This window comes from Chrysemys picta, chromosome 18 (genome assembly GCF_011386835.1).
Source record: "Chrysemys picta bellii isolate R12L10 chromosome 18, ASM1138683v2, whole genome shotgun sequence".
NCBI lineage: Eukaryota > Metazoa > Chordata > Testudines > Emydidae > Chrysemys > Chrysemys picta.
In genome coordinates, this window is record NC_088808.1 from 5921432 (window position 1) to 5933007 (window position 11576).

Genomic DNA, 11576 nt, shown 5'->3' on the forward strand with positions numbered 1-11576 from the left:
GACCCAAACAGGGACCTGCTGGCTCTTAAAGCACGAACCTCTGCTGCCTGAGCTAATGGACTCAGCTGTTAGCCAACACCATAGCAGGCTCAACCTCTACAGGTGGCCCAGCCAGCCTGCACGAGGAAGGAGCACCACACTGCACATGTTGACCCAAGCACAGGGACCCAAGCAGCTGCAGGGCTCCCTTAGACCAACTGCGCCTGGGCCAAGCTCAGAGATGAGGCTATGGGAGCACTGTTGCTGCACTCGTTACCTCTCTTAGCATAGGAAGTGGGAGATGGATGCCTGAGCAGGTCACCAGAACCTACCACAACTTCACCTGAGACTTCACCTAGCTCAGCCACGGGATGCAGAGGGGGGAAGATCCCAGAGCTCCAGGAAGGGTTGAGAGCACTGGAACCTGAGAGACCATCTTCCACAGATAGGTAGTCCCATTGCTGGTTGGGAGGTGAGGTGGGCGTACATCCCACTCTGGGAGCTTTGCATGGTGTTAGTGATGGGAGGAGGACATGAACCTCGCTGTAAGGTGACCAGATGTCCTGATTGTATAGGGACTAGGGTGACCAGACAGCAAATGTGAAAAATCAGGATGGAGGGGGGGGGGTAATAGGAGCCTATTTAAGAAAAAGACCCAAAAATTGGGACTGTCCCTATTAGGGTGACCAGATGTCCCAATTTTATAGGGACAGTCCCAATTTTGGGGTCTTCTTCTTATATAGGCTCCTATTACCCCCCACCTCCATCCTGATTTTTCACATTTGCTGTCTGGTCACCCTACCTCACTGCAGAAGATCTCCAGAGAGGAAGGCGGGGGGATAAGAGGCTGTTGCCCAAGTTGGTCAAGAAGTTGGAAGGAAGATGGATTTTTCAACTCAATGATTTGTTTGCATGAAGGGTGCCTGCTTTCCACAGATTTTTCATTGAAAAAAACAAACATCTGAAAACCCAAATATGTTGATTTGACTATCGCCCTGCAGTGTCTCATAGGAGTTGTACTCTAGTTACCTTGTGATCCCATTCTCTTCTATGGGCCAGGCTCCTCAACCAGACTACATCTCCCATGATGCATCATGCCCAGGGGCTCCCAAGGTGCAACCCTCTCCCCTCACCAGGAGGTCTCTGCTCAGGTGGAGGGAGCAGAGCATGTGAAGACATCCCTGGTCACATATAGCATTTTCTTTAGGTGGTAGTGGGTTCTTAAGGAGCAGAGACCAGGGTGCAGGGCAGGTGAGCACCTGAGACAGGTGACAGACCTACTCACTTTGCCCATGAGTAGGAAGGTCCTGCTCAGGGGAAGAAGCGGTTTTACCACATCTGAGACAGTAAAACTCACTGGACCATGTAGGGACCATCTTCCCTACTGCTCCCTCTTTCTGGAGACCTCCCTGTTCTCACCCCACTTGGGGGAGTGTGATCTGCTGCCCCAGACTGCTTCCTCTCCTTCCTGGCAGTTTTCACTGTGGGCAGGATAAGTCCGGAGCAGTAGGGAAGATGGTCCGTACATGGTCCAGGGGGAGCAGGGTGGAAATGTGCGTCCTCACAGATGTGCCATGGGCTGCTCATGGCAATCCTGGCCCAGTTCTGATCCAACACTAGTTTTACTCCGTGTAGCTCTATCAACCGTAGTGGAGTTACTCCCAATTCTGACCAGGGTGAAATCAGAGTCAGGCCCAGTCTCACAAGCCTCAGGACAGCAGAGAGGCATCATGGCCGGCTCTCAAGAATGGACCCTGGGGAAGCCGCCCTGGAGCGTGTCTGAGGTTGGCTCGGGACACCGGAAAGTTAGAAGGCTCAAGGATTCCCCAAGGGGCAGTTTACGAAGCAGCCAAGTTTAAAATGTTCCCTTATATGTTGTTTGCATTGCCCCGGGCTTGTTACATACAGCTCCAGGTGCAATGCAGAAGGAATCTCAGCTGATTGCAAGCATATGGCTTAGAACAAACAAAATCACCCCTCTGTTGGACACACGCAAAACACCTCCCTGCCCCCTGGGCTGGGAAGAGGCCCCCTTTGCTTCCTAGAGAGGGTGAGCAACACACAAAACAAACAACGCTAACAATCCAGAGGGATTTAGGCAATGCATTGCCTGACCCCTAGGCATCCTGCCATCCAGTGCAGGCCTGAGCTCCAAGTGAGGCCCCCAGTTTCCCCATACGATGCCTGGGCACCTCACACGGGCTAGGTCTGCACTGGAATCAGGGGGTGTGACAGCAGCACACGCAGACCTATCTGAGCTCGCTGGGGGAACTGGGGCAGCTTCAGCCCAGGCTACGTGAGCCAGCCTGGGACCCTGGGTTATTACTGGGGCTGCTGGCCTGCCCTGAAGCACGTACTGCTGTGGCCAGTGCCCGGGTAGCTAGATTAAAGCTAGCTTGGGTCAATGCGTGCTGCTGTGCCCTGGCAAACTGCCTGTGGAGACTTAGCGGCATGAGTGCCAACCTCAGGGCAGACTGCTCCAAACCAGGGCACAAACCCCAAACTGGCACTCAGTTCTGTACTTTGATTTCACCAAGTGTGAACTCCCCAGGCACCATCACAGCCTTCATTTGGAGTCACAGACTGTCCCCTTGGGCATTCCAGCTATCTTGCCACCCACGTAAGCCTGCCTTTGTGATAGACGGTCCCTTACACCTGAAATCAACGCTATGTTCAGGTTATTCCCAGTCCCAAGGAGCAGTCACTTACCCCAGGTCAATTGTCCCTTAAATCCTACAAAGAGAATGGTGGTAGCCAATCCTATAGTTAAGAAATCTTTAGTTAATTTAGTAAGATAAAGACATAAGAGTTACTTAAACATTACCTTTTGAAACCTCAGAATGTAATAGAAGCTGTTGTAATGTGCAAATTCTATGTTCTCTAGGGCTAACCCAGGCCAAGCACTGGGGATCCCTTCCTTATGCTTAGAAATCTTGCCCTCTCCAAGCAGCATAGAGACCCAGTTTCTTCCTGTCAGGGATTTTTATTTCTTGAGTTCAGGCTGATGGGATGAGTCCTTATGCAGGTCTCCTCTTCATGGGTGTGGAGGGAGCAATCACCAAAGTCTTTGTTTCACAATGGCTCAGTTTCAATGGGCCTTCTTGGTGGGCAGGCCCTAACTCCTGCCATAGGAAGCCGCCTTTACATTAATTATTTCCTGTTTGGTGAGCTATATAGTTACAGAACTTTACACTGCAAACACTGAATATAACCTTATACCACGGGGTACAGAAAGTGAGATTAAGGGCAAATCTCTGCTACAAAATTAAATTACATTGACGTACAGTCACCGCAGTAATTAAATCAGTTTTGCACGTCCACACGACATTCCTTGTGTTGGCAGTGCACAGCCTCACCAGCAGTGTTTGCACCAATTTAACTGTGAGGCATTGTGAGGCGCAGTCAGCCCCGGGTGGTGGGGCCCCAGCTGTCGGCCACCAGGAGCGGACAGCTGGAACAGTCTGAGGTAAGTAACAGTGTCTACACTGACACTGTGTTGACCTAACTACATTGACCTAAGCGGCATGCCTCGTGTGGAGGTGGAGTTACATCCACAGGAGCAACGTTGTAGTGTAGACGCTAACAGAGTTAGGGCGACATCAGCTGTCTTACGTTGACCTAACTTTGCAGTGTAGAGCAGGCCTAATACATGCAGCATCCTACCAGCATTTCATAAACACTAAACACGTTTTTATAAATCGAATGTATGTGTTGTAGTGGAAAAAGAGCCTGAGACAGAAGCCCTTGTATCAGAGGCCTTGTATGAGGCAGGCCCTGCTCACAGAATCTGGCAAGAACAGGGCTGATATTGCAGAAATCCACATTCCTAGGCACAAAGTGCTCATGCAAACACATCCCGATATCAAGTGGTACCAGAACTTCCCAATATCAAGGATGGTACAAAAACATCCCCTAAGGATAACAGAAACACACTGACCCCTCCTAAAAGATAAGGTCAGGATGACAATACGTAATAGAGATGTTTTAAATCGAACCAACATGTACAAGGTGATGGGTAATAACTAGCCACATCAGGGGGCAGTAACTAACTGTCAGAGGGGCAGTACTAACCTGTTTGTATAGGGGTATAAAAATGTAACTCAGAGGGAGTATCTTTGTCTGGCCTAGGGAGGAACAGAAAGTCCTGCCAATCACTGAGCTGGTCCATTGTAATGGGCATACAAGTATTAGTGGTCCGGTAGAATCTGCAGGATACTAGTACCATGCTTCATCAACAATAAACCTGGCTGGGTGCCTTTGTCCCTTAACGGATCTTGTGGTCATTGGGCAGTTTGCTCGAGGTCTGCCATGCCAGGGGTGGGGTGGAAAAAAAAGAGAACACAGCGCCAAACATCTGTCAACATCTTACCACATGTGCCAGTGTTCACCTGGTATGCCAGCGTCACATACCCCACCCCTCCACTGCAGTGTAGACATACTCAGAGGGATCTTCAGAAGCCAGGAAGTTGAGTAGGAAGCTGCTTAAGCTAGGCAGGAGTGAAATGCAGAGGAAAGGGGCGGGGCTTAAGGACAAGATTCACAAAGTATAGCCAATAGCCCAGCGATTAGGGCACTTACTTGGGATACGGGAGCCATGTTTCAAATCCACACCCTGCCTGATATGGAGCAGGAACCTGACCTCAAGGTCTCTCTCCTCCTAGGCAAGTGCCCTACCACCAGCCTATTGGCTATTCCAGGTGGGGCTGTCTCAAACTCTCCTGTTAGAGCTGCTCCACTTCGTTCATTGGAGCAGGGACATGAACTTGGGTCTACCACATCCCAGGTGAGTGCCCCGAGAATAGGGGCACAAACTCACCTGCCTGTGCCTGAACAGTTCCCAATTTAGCCCCCTAACCACTAGGCTGTCCTTCCCCAGACATTCCCCTGGGAATCCCCCTGCCCTCTCACGGTGTTCATCTTTCAAAGTAATGGCAGAGGAAAGGCCCAGCCACAGTTCAGTTCCTGAGAGCTGCTCCCTCTGGAGGCAGGGTGGGGAGGAGTCAAGAACAGCTGGATTTTTAGGGAATGGGAGAGCAAAAGGTGACTGTCCCCTTGGCAGCCAGCTGCAGAATGACTCAGGCATTCCAATACTCCCTCACGCCACATCATTCCAGGTCTCCCTCGTGGAAGCAGCATCTGGTTTCAATATTCTGTACAGTGCGTAAGGTTAATTCAGCAAGGCAGCAGCTAGATGCATACCGGGCTGGGATTTATGGCATCGACACGAGTAAGTGAGGTTGTATCGAGGTCTAGAAAGGGCCTGAGCAACCCCAGCAGAGAGCCAGAGCTCTGCCCAGCCTCATTTGCAACGGGCACTTTAATACCATGGTGATGGGCACCTTTGGACACACCTAGGATGGATACATTAGACAGGGCCAGACGCTATGCTGTTGACTCACATCCTGCGTGAGCCTGCTCCGTGGGTGTGTCAGGGCTGGAGCACCCACTGGGGGGGGGGGGAAGGTGGGTGCTTAGCACCCACCGACAGCCCCCATATCCGTGCTTCCTCCTACCCCCCAGCAGTTCCGCCGGGGCAGAACAGGGTGGGAGGAGGTGGACTGGGGCCTTGGAGGAAGGTGTGGAGTGGGGGGAACATGCCCCGGCACATTAGGAAGTCAGTGCCTATGTCGCTGCCTTCAGTGGGGGCAGGGGGGAGAGGGTAGCCAGCACCGGATTCAGCCCTTAGAGTAGGCAGCCGGACTCTGATCTCACTCACACCAGTGTGGATCCATAACTTTCCTGGAGCCACCCCTGATTTACACCAGTGCAAATCACATCCACACAACGTAGGCTGCAGGCAGGACTTCGGTGGGTTGAGTCCTGCGTGGACCAGAGCTCGGGTGAGGATTTAGGGGTCATAGCTGACAAATGACTGACCGTGAGCTCCTAGGGCAACGCCGCGGCACAGAGGGTTTGCAGCACAACGGCCAGGCTGCCCGGCCAGATCAGCAGGACCCAGAGAAGTTCAGCCCCCAAAGTACCAACATTCATTTTAAACAAATAGCGATGATCGAAGAACAGCGAAGACTGGCTTGTCAGAACATCAGCCTCTGTATCTGTCCAACGTACTCCCTGCTCCTCCAGGAACCTTCCCCTCTCATCCTGTAACTCGTATGCAATAACTTTTGCTTTGTCTTTCTTTTTGCTCTTTTCTATGGGGAAACAGACTTGACTGACTAGTCCATAGCTGCCACCAATTATAATTCTTAATACTTAGCAGTTTATATTCTCTCGTTCTGCCCTGTGTCTGTTGGGTAACGTAACAAGGCCTCTTTAACAATGCCCCATTTCCTCTGATGTTTTTACTAAAAAAACAAGGTGACAACAATCCCATTAAGATGTTTGAATTCCTTAGAAAGCTCTTCCCTTTCTTTAGCAAAGCCCTTACATACCCATAAAGGGTGACGGGTTGTTTCTGCCACCTTACAGAGCATATATAATCCAGCTTTGTGTCTGTTTATTTGAAAAAGATTTTTGTTTAAGTCACAATGGCCAGTTAATACACTGAAGAAAGGCACTTCATTAATCCCATCCAGGCCCTGAAGTATGTCATTACCTTCAACTCTAGGGCACAATTCAAACAATTTTCATTAATCCAAATTTTTTGCCTTTCTTCTTTTAATTTTTTCTGTACGAGGCTTTTCAATTTCTGTTTACTCGAGGATATTCTAGGTCAGTCGTTCCGTTTCTTACATTGCTTTGTCCACCATTTCATTCCCTGGTTTCCCAGGATACACTGGGTTCCAAGCTAATGCTACAGATGTCCCCATCTGTACTCTGTTATTAGAGCGATCACTTCATTGATTAAATCGCTTCTATGAACTGAGACACCCTTTTTTATTGCCATAAGGCCTGAGAGTGAATCTGAAAAAAAGTGACCACGGCTGCTAGGCGGACATCCCAGATCCAATGTCATGCTCGCATTATTGCTGTACTGACAACTATGTAACAGGATATTCTTTTAGATGTACTAAGCCCCCATTTTGGTATACAATGAATATGCCATCCTGACGTTCTGGTTTTTCTATTTTAGACCCATCTGTGTATATTTGACAAAACCGACTCCACTTTTAATCTCTATACTGGTACACTTCATTTGGAATACCCACCGTCTCTTTTTTACACTTACGGTTCTAAAATAAATCTAATTCCATGTTTGGACATGTGACTTTCCATCCATAGCTAATTTTCCCACGACTACAAGTTCTGACTTCATTCGGCTTTTCCTTGTCTTTCAACCCTGGCCTCCACACTAAGCCGATGGCATGTGGAGTTCACCTGTCGAGTTCCCAACAATCCCCATATTTGTTCCATACTTTCATCACTGCAGTTCCCAGTAACTTTGGCCCAGTTAGCTCCAGTAGTTTCATTTGCAGGGTGTCTGTAGTGTGCCTAGAGGGGTTGTAAGGCAATTCACAGTGCCTGGGCTTGTGTTAAATCGAATGTTTTTAAGTGCTGATTTTGACGCTGACCCAAAAGCTAGGCGGCCATAGTCAATAAATTGGTTGATTAAGGCTCCGTGTACCATCAGCAATGTTTTCTTATCCCCCCCCCCCCCATCCCCATTAGTCTCAGCAAGACTTTTAAGGTACGTCTACACTGCAATAAAATACCCGCAGCTGCCCCGTGTCAGCTGATTCGGGCTCAGGTGAGTAGGGAGGGTCCCAGAGCCCAGGCTCCAGACCAAGCCTGAACATCTACATTTTAATTTTATAGCCCAGCAGCCCAAGTCAGCTGACCTGGGCCAGCTGCAGGCATTTTACTGAAGTGTAGACATACCTTTTAGCAGGTCGATCCTGTCTGCACATCTCTCTTTAACATTGTGTATGGGAGCTTTCCAGCGTCATTTAGTGCCTAAGGATTTGAATCTTTTAATTGTGTCTGTGCAGAGAACAAAGTTTACATTCCTTTGTAACTTTCCTTTTTGTAAAGATCAACTCTGTTGCTAAAACCAAAGGGAACTTGAAACCCCAATGCATTTCCTCAGGCAGCGCTCACCCACACCACTTCCTTGATTCTCTTTGCTGCCACCTCAGTACTCCTGCTCCTAATGCATATACCACCAGCATCTGTGATTAGAGCGACACCTACACTGGCACTTAGATGTTTTGGGAGATTGTTTGTCATAATATTGAATAAGGCTGGGCTGATAACACATCCCGGTGATGCACCAATATTAGCATTATATATATATTCAACATAACTTTCCCGCCTCCCACCTGCATTGTCCTTTCACTTAAAAATTCTCTAATCCTCCCATACATTCTTCCCTTTATCCCTAGTGCACCAGCTTTGTACAAGCCTTCCCTCCGTAGCGTGTCATACGCCCCTTCGATATCTAGAAACACAGCTATCATGAAACCTTTATGCCTCATTCTTTATGGTATTTCGGTGTCTAACGTAACAAGGTGATCAATGGTGCATCTTGGTCTCCTAAAACCACTCTGCACTTCATCTAGAATGCCATTGTATCTTTCATTCACCATTCTCGCCACAATTTTACCCAGACAGGACGTCAGGGCAATTGGTCTATAGGCATCCATTTTTGTGGACAGTTTGCCTGATTTTTGAAGTGGAATTCTAACCTACCAGGATCACTCCTTTTTCCCATTCAATGTTAGATAATTCCAAGGGAACCCCCAGATTGCTTTCAGAGAGCTATTTAAACATTATGTAACATATACTGTATTATCTTTACCTGGAGATGTATTCTTGTGATATCAATAGCTTTCTCAAGTTCCCACATACAAAACCTATTCATTCAGTATAGTATCTTTGTGTTCACCCCAACTACAGAACAGATTAGGACTCTCCTCAATCGTCTTTTGATCTGGTGGAAAACTTCACTTTGGTTTTCATTATTACTCACCCCTCAGAAAGTTTCTCCTAAAACTTCTGCTTTCTCGTTATCAGAGCTTCTAACTGAGCCGTCAGTCCCAACAAGACCTGGGATGTGGCTACGCTTAGTCTGAATTCCATTCATTCTTCTAATTTGCCTGTATATTTCTGATGTCTTGGTGTCTTTATTCATCTGCCTGCAGTACTTCCTCCAACTCATTTTCTTTGATTTTTTTAAAATAAATTCTTTGTGCTATTGCCTTATGTCTTATATATGTCATTAGATCTTCACACTCTAGTTTGCTTTGTTATAGGCTTTGTTCCTTTCTTTGTCTGCCATTTTCCACACCTCATTCCACCATGGAAGTGAGTTTTTAGTTGTGTGGTACTTCAATATCTTAGGTACAGCTACAGTAGCTGCTTCTATTAATCCCTTTATTACCTAGTCATTGAAATTCTCTATGCCATCACCCATATAATCATTATTCACAAAATCAGTACAAAAAGAACAGGAGTACGTGTGGCACCTTAGAGACTAACAAATTTATTAGAGCATAAGCTTTCGTGGGCTACAGCCCACTTCTTTGGATGCATATAGAATGGAACATATATTGAGGAGATATATATACACACATACAGAGAGCATGAACAGGTGGGAGTTGTCTTACCAACTCTGAGAGGCCAATTAAGTAAGTGAAAAAAAACTTTTGAAGTGATAATCAAGATATCAACCTGTCTGTACTGGGCTAAGTGTGAGAATACTTACAAGGGGAGATAGATTCAATGTTTGTAATGGCTCAGCCATTCCCAGTCCTTAGTCAAGCCTAAGTTGATTGTATCTAGTTTGCATATCAATTCCAGCTCAGCAGTTTCTGGTTGGAGTCTGTTTTTGAAGTTTTTCTGTTGTAATATAGCCACCCGCAGGTCTGTCATTGAATGACCAGACAGGTTAAAGTGTTCTCCCACTGGTTTTTGAGTATTAGGATTCCTGATGTCAGATTTGTGTCCATTAATTCTTTTGCGTAGAGACTGTCCGGTTTGGCCAATGTACATGGCAGAGGGGCATCGCTGGCACATGATGACTCAAATAAATTTGTTAGTCTCTAAGGTGCCACAAGTACTCCTGCTCTTTTTGCGGATACAGACTAACACGGCTGCTACTCTAAAATCAGTACACTTACTTGTAAATAGCTCCCAGTTAGCATTCTTAAAATTCCAGGTGGGTAAATTTTCTATTACCTTCAACCTTACCTTGCCCTTGAAAAGTAAAAATGGTAGGGAAATGAGCATTCCCTATTCTTTCTTCCTTATATATTTTTCTAGTTGTATCTATTTGCAATATCTGCTATTATAATTCCCGGGTCTAAGCAAGAAAAACTATCATCTGTTGCATTAAATATATAAAATCATGATTGGTGTGGAGAAAGTAAATAAGGAAGTGTTATTTACTCCTTCTCATAACACAAGAACTAGGGTCACCAAAGGAAATAAATAGGCAGCAGGTTTAAAACAAACAAAAGGAAGTATTTCTTCACACAATGCACAGTCAATCTGTGGAACTCTTTTTGAGAGGATGTTGTGAATGCCAAGACTATAACAGGGTCCAAAAAAAGCTAGATAAATTCATTAATGGCTATTAGCCAGGATGGGCAGGGATAGCCTCTGTTTGCCAGAAGCTGGGAATGGGTGACAGGAGACGGATCACTTGATGGTTTCCTGTTCTGTTCATTCCCTCTGGGGCACCTGGCATTGGCCACTGTCAGAAGACAGGATACTGGGCTAAATGGACCTTTGGTCTGACCTAGTATGGCCATTCTTATGTTCTTAGCTGGGGTGCCATCATTTAAATTGTTGTCATCAAACTTTTCTGAGCATGTACCATGTTTACCAGTTATCTTACTTTTTTATGACTATTTAGGTCACCACATATAACATATGGTCTGTCACAGGGCCCACTCACTCACTCACTCTCCTCCTGCTGGCCATCCCGGGGATTAGCTCTGCCAGTTGGTGTGTCCTCATCAGGTGGTGCTGATCCCATTGTCCTCTCACCTTGCAGACCTGCCTCACTCCAGGAACTACACCATCATCTTCATGACTTAGCCCTCCAGCTGGGTCGCTCAGTGTTCCCCCCTTCTGGGGTAGCAAAGTCCCTTCTCCTTAGCAGTCCCAAGGAGCAACTGCAGACTTCTCTGCAGTCTCCAAACACTCCTACCACTTGCCCAGGAGTAACTGCCCTTTCCCAGCCACCCAGCTCCTGGGCTTTCTAGGCTACACCTCTTCCTGCCCAGCTGAGCCTCATTTACTCAACTCCCTGCTCTTGGCTCCTCCCCCAGGTGCAGCCTGGGCAGTTAATTGGCCTACCTGGCCACTTTAACCCCTTTCCTCTTTCATGCTGAAAGACAAAAAGGAGTTTCTGAAAGAGAGGAAAGGGCTCGTAGGGGGTGTGTGAGGAGAGGGTTCACCAGATGCAACAAGAAACTGCCAGACTTAAGCTCCAAGTCAAAAAAGCAATGGAAGAACAGCAGAAACGGTATCCTCTTGAGAGTCCAGTTTATAACAATGTTGGTCTGTTGTATGACTCTGAACAGTTGTCTGTGTTTAACCAGTTTTGCTATGGCCAGGGAGAGGGGGACTCTAACCTGGGAAAGGTGGCAAAGAGCTGTTTGTCTGTGAGTGAAGTTTATGAATGTTTGTCGAATGTCTCAGAAGTGAATCTGGAATTAGATCAAGCACAGAAAGAATTCATTAGGAAAAAG

General features: G+C 47.1%; 1 long non-coding RNA gene across 1 annotated transcript in view; it reads right to left on the bottom strand.

The window, feature by feature from the left end:
* The window catches only part of LOC135976453 (uncharacterized), a 63069-nt gene extending 51939 nt beyond the window's left edge, over nt 1-11130 (bottom strand). The window contains exon 1 of the long non-coding RNA XR_010593564.1: nt 10786-11130. This is a non-coding gene — a long non-coding RNA (uncharacterized LOC135976453). The remainder of the gene's footprint in view (nt 1-10785) is intronic.
* Between the last annotated feature and the right edge of the window lie 446 nt (nt 11131-11576).